The sequence below is a fragment of the Ambystoma mexicanum genome, chromosome 7q (assembly GCF_040938575.1).
Source record: "Ambystoma mexicanum isolate Mex_15411 chromosome 7q, UKY_AmexF1_1, whole genome shotgun sequence".
Classification (NCBI taxonomy): domain Eukaryota; kingdom Metazoa; phylum Chordata; class Amphibia; order Caudata; family Ambystomatidae; genus Ambystoma; species Ambystoma mexicanum.
The window spans coordinates 989,400,323-989,412,736 of NC_090941.1; positions in this window are offsets into that span (position 1 = coordinate 989,400,323).

The window sequence follows — 12,414 nt, forward strand, 5'->3', positions numbered from 1 at the left end:
CCAGCGCCTCTTGGGAGCCTAACGGCAGGGCGTCTGGTGGTAACAACAAGGGCTCCGTTTCCCCCAAACGGCAGGGTAGGCTCATGCACAAAGGGTTGGGAGAGTTGGGCCTACTTTGGACTTTATGCAAAGGAATAGAGGGAAGCAGGTGTATTGGACACGGAGCAAGCGCCACACTTACAGACTGAATTTCACTAAATGTGTGCAGTTATTCTTTTGTTGTGAAAATAAATCTGCAGCCAAGTTTGCCATTTTAAAAAAACAACTGTCTCATTCCAGCTAATTTTCTTAAAGGGAAAATAAAGGGGAAATGGAAGAATGCGCAAAGTTTGGTTTATTGGCTATGGGTACAAATGGACAAATGCAGGGGTTATGAAGCTGACAACGAAAAAACACCAAGAAAATGAAGGAGGCGGCCCGGTAATCCCTGCAGGGTCCTTCTCTACCACTCCCCGGGGTGAGGGGAGGGTGCGAATCGGCGCCAAAACAACCAAAAGCCTGCGAAGGGCAAACAATGGAAGGGGGCGGGGTAAGCCCTTTATGATGAGTGGGCGTCCTACAGCAGGAAGCATCCAGCACCTGCAGTAGGACGCCCGCCCTGCCGCTGAAGAGGACAAGGATTTTGTTTTCCACCCACCCACCCGACAAAGGAACAGAAGGAGGACAACACCTGGTCGTGGCTGTCGCAGGACGGTCAGGTGGGAATATGGCGGTGTTTGGGTGACCAAGCACAAAACACAAAAGACAGACTCTGAATGAGCCAGAAGGAAGCCAGAAGGGTCTTCGCTCTTCTCGGACCAGCGCCTCTTGGGAACCTAACGGCAGGGGCGTCTCGTAGTAACAACAAGGGCTCAGCTTCCCCCAAAAGAAACAGCGCTCACCCCGCTCACGGACACCTACAGGGGCAGGGTAGGCTCATGCACAAAGGGTTGGGAGAGTTGGGCCTACTTTGGACTTTATGCAAAGGAATAGAGGGAAGCAGGTGTATTGGACACGGAGCAAGCGCCACACTTACAGACTGAATTTCACTAAATGTGTGCAGTTATTCTTTTGTTGTGAAAATGAAACTTCAGCCAAGTTTGCCATTTTAAAAAAACAACTGTCTCATTCCAGCTAATTTTCTTAAAGGGAAAATAAAGGAGAAATGGATGAATGCGCAAAGTTTGGCTTATTGGCTATGGGTACAAATGGATAAATGCAGGGGTTATGAAGCTGACAATGAAAAAAACACCAAGAAAATGACGGAGGCGGCCCGGTAACCCCTGCAGGGTCCTCCTCTACCACTCCTCGGGGTGAGGGAAGGGCTCGGGTGCGAATCGGCGCCAAAACAACCAAAATCCCGCGAAGGGCAAACAATGGAAGGGGGCGGGGTAAGCCCTTTATAATGAGTGGGCGTCCTACAGCAGGAAGCATCCAGCACCTGCAGTAGGACGCCCGCCCCGCCGCCGAAGAGGACAAGGATTTTGTTTTCCACCCACCCGACAAAGGAACAGAAGGAGGACAACACCTGGTCGCCGCCGTCGCAGAACGGTCAGGTGGGAATATGGCGATGTTCGGGCGACCAAGCACAAAACACAAAAGACAGACTCTGAATGAGCCAGAAGGAAGCCAGAAGGGTCTTCGCTCTTCTCGGACCAGCACCTCTTGGGACCCTAACGGCAGGGGCGTCTGGTAGTAACAACAAGGGCTCAGCTTCCCCCAAAAGAAACAGCGTTCGCCACGGACACCTGCAGGGGCAGGGTAGGCTCATGCACAAAGGGTTGGGAGAGTTGGGCCTACTTTGGACTTTATGCAAAGGAATTGTCATGATCACTGCTTCCAAGGAGTCAGGACCAGCCCAACGTCCTTGGAAGCAGGCCCCTAATCCTAAGCCTAGGCACCAGCCGGTCCCCACTGGGACCTTTTGGACCTTGTCCTGGCGCCGGTGGCACCAGGCTCATCAAAGCCATCGGTCCCGGCACTGGAAGCGCCGGGCTCATAATATGTGTGAAGATGCTTGGGTTGACTTACCTGCAGCAGACCATGCTGCTTACTTACCGGCTACATAGGAATCCTCTGTAAGCCGGAACTATTTTCTTACCTGGGTGGGGCAAGCTCCACGCCCTGGATACAACACTGGAACTCTTCTGGAACAGGAACTCTTTTCTTACCTAGGCGGGGCCGTGGAGGAAGACGCCTCATCACTCCTAGGCCATTTAAACCACACCCGATTGATGAAGCGTGCTTCGCGTTATTCTGCATCCGCAGCAGAACGCTCACCGAGTCTGTTCCAGCTTTTCTTCTTCCGATCCTGTACCTGCAAGAACAATACTTACCATTCCAGTATCCAGTCTTCAGCAGCGCCTGTAAAAGACAAGAAACAACAGGTTAGCACGGCGACTTCACATGCAACGCATTCCTTACCTGGTCCATCGGCAGCGACCATTTCTTCACGCTGCACCTCCGCCTGTGGAGACAAAAGCATAGTTATTACTTACCGGCAATCCGCGAATTCCGGATGTTTTCAACTCTGCAACCCAGCATCTGAAAGAGAAAAGAAGAGACATTAGACAGGTATTTACTTACGCCCATCGCGCTCGCCACAATAGAGCGCCTGCAACTACTCCGGCGTTTTCCAGCATCTCTTCAACACAAACTCACAGCTGTGAAGGAAAGAGACAGTTAAAGCGCTTGCATTTACTTACGCATTTCCAAGCGCTTCTTTCCAAGGCTCTGGCTCCAGCTTTGGCTCTTGGCTCTCTTCATTCCATCTTCTAACACAAGAGCCCTGCAAAACAAATAGAATAAAGCATTATTCCGAGCCCTGTTCAATACTTACGTGTCCACGCACCTAAAGACTATATGGACTAAAAGGTGTCCGGAAACTCACCGCTCGTGCTGTTAACGGCGGTTGCGATCCTCTGATGTTAAGAGGCCTACGTTTCACCCAGTGAAGGAACTGGCAACGGCACCCTGCACCAGACGCAGATGGAGAGTCCAGCATTCACCTATCTAAGGTGAGCACGTTGACCTGGGGGCTCTACGGAGAAGCTTAGAAAAGAGAGAGAGAGAGAGAGAGAGAGAAGGACACTCAATTGCCCAGATCTTTAACCCCATATATTCTTTCACCTGCAGAAATCTCACCCTTCGAGTTCGACACACAGTGCGAAGAGGCTCAGCCCCAGAAGCCAATCGAGTCCTGCACCTCCCCTTTCGAGTCACAGACACCTTCCTGCCTAGACCAGCGCCTCCGTGGGAATCAGGTGAGCGTTACAGAACGCGAAGCCCACCACAAAACTCCTACCCAGGCGCAATGGAAACCTCGGACACAGACCAACTGGCCCGATTGCTGGGGGAACTAAGAGCAGAGGTACATGCAGCTCGTCAGGAAACAAACTCTTTGAGAAGAGAGCTGATAATATCCAAGGAGCGAACGGAGGACCTCGCTAGGCAATTACTACAAACGCAGGCAGGACAGACTCCTTTGCCCGCTCCAGGAGTAAGTTATCCTTCAGCATCCTCAAATCCAGTGCAAATCAATCTACCCGGTAATGTGCCTTTGGCTCCACCCGAACGCTTTTCTGGTGACCCAAAGAAATTTGCAGTGTTTATCAACCAGTGCCGCCTACACTTCTTATGTCGCCCAGCTGCCTTTCCAACAGACCAGACCAAGGTGGCTTTCGTGCTTTCTTATCTCAGTGGCAGTGCCGCAGATTGGTCGATCCCTTTGGTCACTCAGGATGATCCGGTCCTTCACGATTTTCAGGCCTTCCAGTCCAGCATGGAGAAACTGTTCGCAAGACATGCCCAAGGGCAGGCCTTGGACAATGAACTCCTTTCGTTACGACAGGGTAATCAAGACCTCTTGACTTATATTGCCTCATTCAACAGACTTATAGTGGAAACTCAATGGCCGGAGGATAAAAGAATAACGCTTTTCTACAGAGGCCTGCGTGAAGAGCTCAAGGATGTGTTAGCTCAAATTGTGAATCCTCCACAAGAATGCTCAGACTATATTGACTTAGTTGTCCAATTGGACCACAGATTACAGAACAGGAAGGCTGATCGTTCCGAATTTGATACCCGAGTATTTTCTAAACCACAGACCTCTACTAGGGGAGCTGACACCGTGGAACCCATGCAACTAGGGGGCATGAAAGGACCTTAAACTCAAAAGGAGCGGGAAAGAAGGAGACAGCTGCAATTATGCCTCTATTGCGGAAACTCGGGGCACTTTCTTCGAGACTGCCCAGTGAAACCAGCTAAGAAGGCTGTAGGAGCCGCAGATACCTGTACCCAAAATTCTGAGCAGGGAAACGACCTAGCCCGACAAGTGTAGAGGTCTGTCATGATCTCTGCTTCCAAAAGGTCAGGGTTTTGCCAACTCCCTTGGAAGCAGATCCATAACCCAGGTTCCGAGGGCCAACCAGTCCCAATTGGGACCTTTTGGACCCAGTCCTGGCGCCAGTGGCACCAGGCTCATAAATATGCCCAGTCCCAGCGCTGGAAGCGCCGGGCTCATAATGCTTGGGTGGACTTACCTGCAGCAGACCATGCTGCTTACTTGCCTGCCAGTTGAGCCTCTGATCCTCTTCTGTTTGGAACTACTTTTCCTGTTGGGTGGGGCAGGAGCCACTCCCTAGGTTCAGAACACTGGAACTCTTCTGGAAAGCAGGAACTCTTTTCTTACCTAGGCGTGGCTGTGGAAGGAGACACCTAAGCACTACAGGAGGCTATTTAAACCACACCCGATGGATGAATCTTGCTTTGCGTTATTCTGCATCCTCTGCAGCAGAACGCTCATCGTGTCTTCTGCATCTGATCCTGGGCCTAAGGAAAAAGGCTTACCATCCTGAATCCAGTCTTCAGCAACACCTATAAAGACAAGAAAGAACAGGTTAGCATTACGGTCTTCAGTGACAGTGCTTCACTTACCTGGTCCATCGGCTGTCACCAACGCCTCGCGCTGCATTCCGGCATCTGAAAGACAAAGGCTTACCTACTCTTCGTGCGCTCCGGAGGTCTTCGCACTGCATTCCGGCATCTGAAAGACAAAAGCTTACCAACTCTTCGCACGCTCCGGAGGCCTTCGGCGCTGCATCCCGCATCTGAAAGACAAAACAAGGTGCGTTTAAAGACATTGGGGAACTTTAATACTCACGTGCCATTACTCCTTTCCACATCTAACCCAGTGGGTATTCCGGCACCCTGCAGCCGCTCCGAACTTGTACCTGCAAAATAAAAAGACAGTTAGAGCGCATCGTGAAGCAGGCAACAAGCGCTTACTTACGTGCTTCCAGGCGCTTCTATTCATCACACAGGCTCCATCTTCAACTCACTTCAGCCCGTCATCCGCCACCGCCGGAACCCTGCAAAACAAGAGACATCATTACTAAAGACTTTTAAAGACATTAGAATTACTCGAAACTTACCGTTCATGCAGTAAACGACGGACAGCAGTCCTCTGAAGTCAAGAGGCCTGCTCCCCTTATCCAGTGAGGAAACTGGTTACAGCACCCTGCCCCGAGGCAGATGGAGAGCACGGCGTTCACTTACCTAAGACATCTTACCCTTCGAGTCAGACATACAGTGCACAGAGGTCCAGCCCAAAGAGCCAGCCGTGTGTTACACATCACCTTTGAAGATACGGTATACGCCCAGTCAAGACCGGCGCCTCTACGGGAATCAGGTGAGCGTTACAGAACGCAAAGCCTACCGCAAAACTCCCGTCCAGGCGCTATGGAAACCTCGGATACCGACCAGCTAGCCCAGTTACTTGGGGAACTAAGGGCAGAAGTGCATGCAGCCCGTCACGAAACGAACGCTCTAAGAAGGGAACTGATTATTTCCAAGGAGCGAACAGATGATCTCGCTAGACAATTGCTACAGTCACAAGCCGGACAGACCCCGTTACCCGCATCTGGGGGAAATCTTCCTTCTACATCCTCTATGAATCCAGTGCAGATCAACCTACCTGGGAATGTACCTCTGGCTCCGCCCGAACGATTTTCTGGTGACCCAAAGAGGTTTGCAGTATTTATCAATCAGTGCCGGTTGCATTTCTTATGCCGGCCAGCAGCCTTTCCAACTGATCAAGCTAAAGTAGCTTTCGTGCTTTCGTACCTTAGTGCAATGCGGCAGACTGGTCGATCCCTCTAGTAAATCAAGATGATCCGGTCCTCCATGATTTTCAAGCTTTTCAGCTCAGTATGGAAAAGCTGTTCGCAAGACATTCACAGGGGCAGGCCTTGGACAATGAGCTTTTTTCGTTGCGACAAGGTAATCAAGACCTTTTGGCTTATATTGCGTCTTTCAACAGACTGATAGTGGAAACTCAATGGCCTGAGGACAAAAGGATTACGCTGTTTTATAGAGGTCTACGTGGAGAGCTCAAAGATGTGTTAGCCCAAGTAGTGAATCCCCCACAAGATTGTTCGGACTATATAGACTTAGTCGTTCAAATAGATCACAGACTGCAGAACAGGAAGGCCGATCGTTCCAAGTTTGATGCTTGAGTATTTTCCAAACAGCCAACTCCTTCCAAAGGAGTAGACTCCGGGGAAACCATGCAAATAGGGGGCCTGAAAGGTCCTCTAACACAAAAGGAGCGGGAAAGGAGAAACAGTTGCAATTATGCCTCTATTGCGGAAACTCAGGGCACTTTCTTCGAGACTGTCCGGTGAAACCTGCCAAGAAGGCAGTAGGAGCTGCAGTTATCAAAGTTACAAACTCTGAGCAGGGAAACGACCTCGCCCGACAAGAATAGAGGTCCTCTTGCCGAGCGTGAAAACCAGTTCCGTGACCTCGCATTTCGTGATACCTATGGTCCTCATTAGCCCTGATAATCCGGATCGATTACATGCAATTGAAGCTTACGTCGACAGCGGTGCCATCGGCAATTATGTGGATCATGAAATGGTTTTGAGGATGAATCTAACTCTTTGTCCCAAGGCTGTAAAGGACGTCATTACTACGGTGGATGGAACGGAGATAGCCTCCGGACCAGTAACGCATACCACTCAAGAAGTGACGCTAGTAAGTCAAGATGGACACCATGAGAAGATCGTGTTCGATGTGATCAAGGCTCCTCAGTTTCAGATTATTCTAGGAATACCTTGGTTAGAGAAACACAATCCTCTGATCGATTGGCGAGCAAGAACGGTCCAGTTTCCAGAATGTGTCTCTACTTGTCACCCTCCACCTGGTGTTGCACTGGCAGCAATTTCTTCAGAGACTCCCCAGTTACCTCCCGAATACCTAGAATACCAAGATGTTTTCCGGAAGGATCAGGCTAACTCTCTACCTCCTCATAGGTTTTATGACTGCCAGATAGACCTGATACCTGGATCTACTCCTCCTTGTAGTAGAATTTATGCCCTCACCGAGCCTGAGAACCTTCACCTTCGACAATACCTGGATCAATACCTGGCAAATGGGTTTATTCGTCCTTCCAAGTCCCCTGCTTCTTCAGCTTTGTTCTTCGTTCCAAAAAAGGAAGGAGACCTTAGAACTTGTATAGATTATCGCTCCCTGAACCAGATCACCGTCAAGAATAGATATCCGTTACCTTTGATCCCTGAACTCCTGGACCAAGTCAGAAAAGCATGCATATATACAAAGCTGGATCTTAGAGGAGCCTACCACTTGGTACGAGTAAAAGAAGGCGATGAATGGAAGACGGCCTTCTGCACCAAATATGGGCTATTTGAATATCAGGTCATGCCCTTCGGACTTTGCAATGCCCCGGCCGCCTTTCAATATTTTATGAACGATGTCCTCAGAGAGCTCATAGATGTGTGTGTTGTTGTTTACATTGACGACATCCTCGTTTATTCTTCATCGGAATCTGAACATCGGAAACACGTGAAAATGGTCCTCGAAAGATTGCGTCAACACAAACTTTTCGCTAAGTTGGAAAAATGTGTTTTCAACGTGACTGAAGTTGAATTCTTGGGATTCATATTATCACCTAGCGGAGTGCGTATGGATTCAAAGAAGGTCGATGCAGTTCTCAAATGGCCATCACCATCCTCCGTAAAAGGTGTGCAAAGCATGTTAGGCTTCGCTAACTTTTACCGCAGGTTTATCCCCGAATTTTCTCGGATAGTCCAGCCCATCACTGCCTTGTTAAAGAAAAACAAACGTTTTGAATGGTCTACCGAGGCGGAACAAGCTTTCCAGGATTTGAAGACTAAATTTATCTCTGCACCAATCTTAAAACACCCTCGCCCCGAACTCCCCTACATCGTGGAAACTGATGCTTCAAGCCTTGCCATGGGGGCAGTTCTATCACAAAAGGACCCGGTAACCAATCAGTTGCATCCCGTGGCATTTTGGTCCCGCAAATTCTCGCCTCCTGAAATCAATTACACGATTACTGACAAGGAACTTCTGGCTATCAAGTCTGCCTTTAAGGCTGCGCGGCATTATCTGCTGGGGGCCCGACACACCGTTACTGTGATTACGGATCACCGAAACCTGCAATATTTGAAAACCGCAAAAGCCCAATCCTCTAGACAACTCCGTTGGGCATTATTCTTTGCCGAGTTTGACTTCATAATTACCTATCGACCTGGTACAAAAAACTGTAAAGCTGATGCCCTTTCTCGGATGGGAGTGGAAGAACACTTGATCAACCCTAAACCTGTACCAATCATTCCCGAACAAAGAATTCTGGGTGTAATCGCCACACAATCCATAGAGGAAGTTAAGGATAAAGCCAGGCAACTTGTAACTCCAGCAGACATACAGAATTGGCATCTGCAGGGAAAGGACTTTGCAGTAAAGGACAACTTATTGTATTTCCAAGAACGATTATACCTGCCCAGCACAGATTTACAGAAAAAAGTAATCTCTTGTTATCACAATTCTTTAATGGAAGGACATCCCGGTATGGCCAAGACCTCAGAAAAGATCAAGCGCTACTTCTGGTGGCCGTCTTGGAAAAAGATATCAGAGACTTTATAATGTCCTGTGGAGTATGCGCCCAAAACAAGAGTCAAAAGGAAAGACCAGCAGGCCTCTTACGCCCTATTGACATCCCACCTCGCCCTTGGCATACGCTTTCTATGGACTTCATCACCGATCTACCTCCATGCTCCGGATACAATAGGATTCTAGTAATCGTGGACTTATTCTCCAAGATGGCGCATTTCATTCCGCTCAAAGGCTTGCCAACAGCAGCAACTCTGGCCCGAGAATTTCTCGAAAACATCGTCCGACTGCACGGTTTTCCTTCGGTTCTAATTTCGGATCGAGGTAGTCAATTTATTTCTCATTTTTGGCGAAGTTGCTGTCGGTCGGCTCAAATTGATGTGAGACTATCGACCAGTCACCACCCTCAGACCGACGGACAAACCGAGAGGACCAATCAAACTCTGGAACAGTATTTACGCTGCATGCTGCAACAAACTGAAAAAACTTGGAAAGACATCCTTTGGTTAGCCGAATATGCCTACAATAACTCTGTCCATTCGGGAACTGGGAAAACCCCGTTTTTTCTTTTATACGGCAGTCACCCTCGAACCTCAGAGTTGGATCCCCTCCAAGATCTTGAAACACCAGCAGTAGACTACCTGCATTCTACAATCACCCAAGCCTTTAAGGAAACTGTTTCTCACCTTCAAAGGGCTAAAGAACAATACAAGAAAGGAGCAGATCAACATCCGAAGGAAGCCCCTCAATATCAAGTAGGGGATCAAGTCTGGTTATCCACCAAATATCTACCTCTAAAAGGGCCACGCACATTCAACCCAAGATACCTTGGTCCCTATTCCATCACTACCATAGTAAACCCAGTAGCGGTCAAGTTGGACTTGCCCCCGCACATGAAGATACATCCGGTCTTCCACGTCTCTCTATTAAAACCCGTGCAACCTCAAACCCGACTAACTAAATCTCCAAAACCCATCCTAGTTGATGGAGAACTCGAGTTTGAAGTCAAAAGCATTCTGGACTCCAAGATCTCCAAATCTAAACTATTTTACCTAATTGACTGGAAAGGCTACGGCCCCCAAGAGAGATCCTGGGAACCTGCTGAATATGTCCACGCGCCTCGCCTAATCAAAAGATTTCACCAAACATTTCCTGACAAGCCAAAACCCCCGGAGAAGCCCGGTTTGGGAGGGGCCTTGAGGGAGGGTACTGTCATGATCTCTGCTTCCAAAAGGTCAGGGTTTTCCCAACTCCCTTGGAAGCAGATCCATAACCCAGGTTCCGAGGGCCAACCAGTCCCAATTGGGACCTTTTGGACCCAGTCCTGGCGCCAGTGGCACCAGGCTCATAAATATGCCCAGTCCCAGCGCTGGAAGCGCCGGGCTCATAATGCTTGGGTGGACTTACCTGCAGCAGACCATGCTGCTTACTTGCCTGCCAGTTGAGCCTCTGATCCTCTTCTGTTTGGAACTACTTTTCCTGTTGGGTGGGGCAGGAGCCACTCCCTAGGTTCAGAACACTGGAACTCTTCTGGAAAGCAGGAACTCTTTTCTTACCTAGGCGTGGCTGTGGAAGGAGACACCTAAGCACTACAGGAGGCTATTTAAACCACACCCGATGGATGAATCTTGCTTTGCGTTATTCTGCATCCTCTGCAGCAGAACGCTCATCATGTCTTCTGCATCTGATCCTGGGCCTAAGGAAAAAGGCTTACCATCCTGAATCCAGTCTTCAGCAACGCCTATAAAGACAAGAAAGAACAGGTTAGCATTACGGTCTTCAGTGACAGCGCTTCACTTACCTGGTCCATCGGCTTTCACCAACGCCTCGCGCTGCATTCCGGCATCTAAAAGACAAAGGCTTACCTACTCTTCGTGCGCTCCGGAGGTCTTCGCACTGCATTCCGGCATCTGAAAGACAAAAGCTTACCAACTCTTCGCACGCTCCGGAGGCCTTCGGCGCTGCATCCCGCATCTGAAAGACAAAACAAGGTGCGTTTAAAGACATTGGGGAACTTTAATACTCACGTGCCATTACTCCTTTCCACATCTAACCCAGTGGGTATTCCGGCACCCTGCAGCCGCTCCGAACTTGTACCTGCAAAATAAAAAGACAGTTAGAGCGCATCGTGAAGCAGGCAACAAGCGCTTACTTACGTGCTTCCAGGCGCTTCTATTCATCACACGGGCTCCATCTTCAACTCACTTCAGCCCGTCATCCGCCATCGCCGGAACCCTGCAAAACAAGAGACATCATTACTAAAGACTTTTAAAGACATTAGAATTACTCGAAACTTACCGTTCGTGCAGTAAACGACGGACAGCAGTCCTCTGAAGTCAAGAGGCCTGCTCCCCTTATCCAGTGAAGAAACTGGTTACAGCACCCTCCCCCGAGGCAGATGGAGAGCACGGCGTTCACTTACCTAAGACATCTTACCCTTCGAGTCAGACATACAGTGCACAGAGGTCCAGCCCAAAGAGCCAGCCGTGTGTTACACATCACCTTTGAAGATACGGTATACGCCCAGTCAAGACCGGCGCCTCTACGGGAATCAGGTGAGCGTTACAAGGTCCTCTTGCCGAGCGTTAAAGTCTGTCCCGTGACCTCGCATTTCGTGGTGCCTATGGTCCTCATTAGCCCAGAACGTCCGGATCGTTTGCATGCAATTGAAGCTTACATCGACAGCGGAGCAATCGGTAATTATGTGGACCGTGAAATGGTATCAAGGATGAATCTACCTCTTGTCCCTAAGGCAGTAAAAGACGTCATTACTACAGTGGATGGCACGGAGATAGCCTCCGGACCAGTAACGCATGCCACCCAAGAAGTGACGTTAGTGAGCCAAGATGGACACCGGGAGAAAATCGTGTTCGATGTGATCAAGGCCCCTCAGTTCCAGATCATTCTGGGAATTCCTTGGTTAGAGAAGCACAATCCTCAGATCGATTGGCGAGCAAAGACGGTTCAGTTTCCAGAATGTTTTACCACTTGTTATCCTCGGCCTGATGTTTCACTGGCAGCGATCTCTTCCGAGGTTCCCAAATTACCTCCCGAATACCAGGAATTCCAAGACGTCTTTCGGAAGGACCAAGCTAACACCCTGCCTCCTCATAGGTCCTACAACTGTCAAATAGACCTGATACCCGGAACAACTCCTCCTTGCAGTAGGATTTATGCCCTCACCGAGCCAGAGAATCTTCACCTCAGACAATATCTGGACCAATACCTAGCTAACGGGTTTATCCGTCCTTCAAAATCTCCAGCTTCCTCGGCTTTGTTCTTCGTTCCGAAAAAGGAAGGAGACCTTAGGACTTGCATAGATTACCGCGCGCTGAATCAAATCACCGTTAAAAACAGATACCCGTTACCTTTGATCCCTGAACTCCTGGACCAAGTCAAAGACGCATGTATTTATACAAAGTTGGATCTCAGAGGAGCCTACCACTTGGTACGAATAAAAGAGGGCGATGAATGGAAGACGGCATTCCGCACCAAGTATGG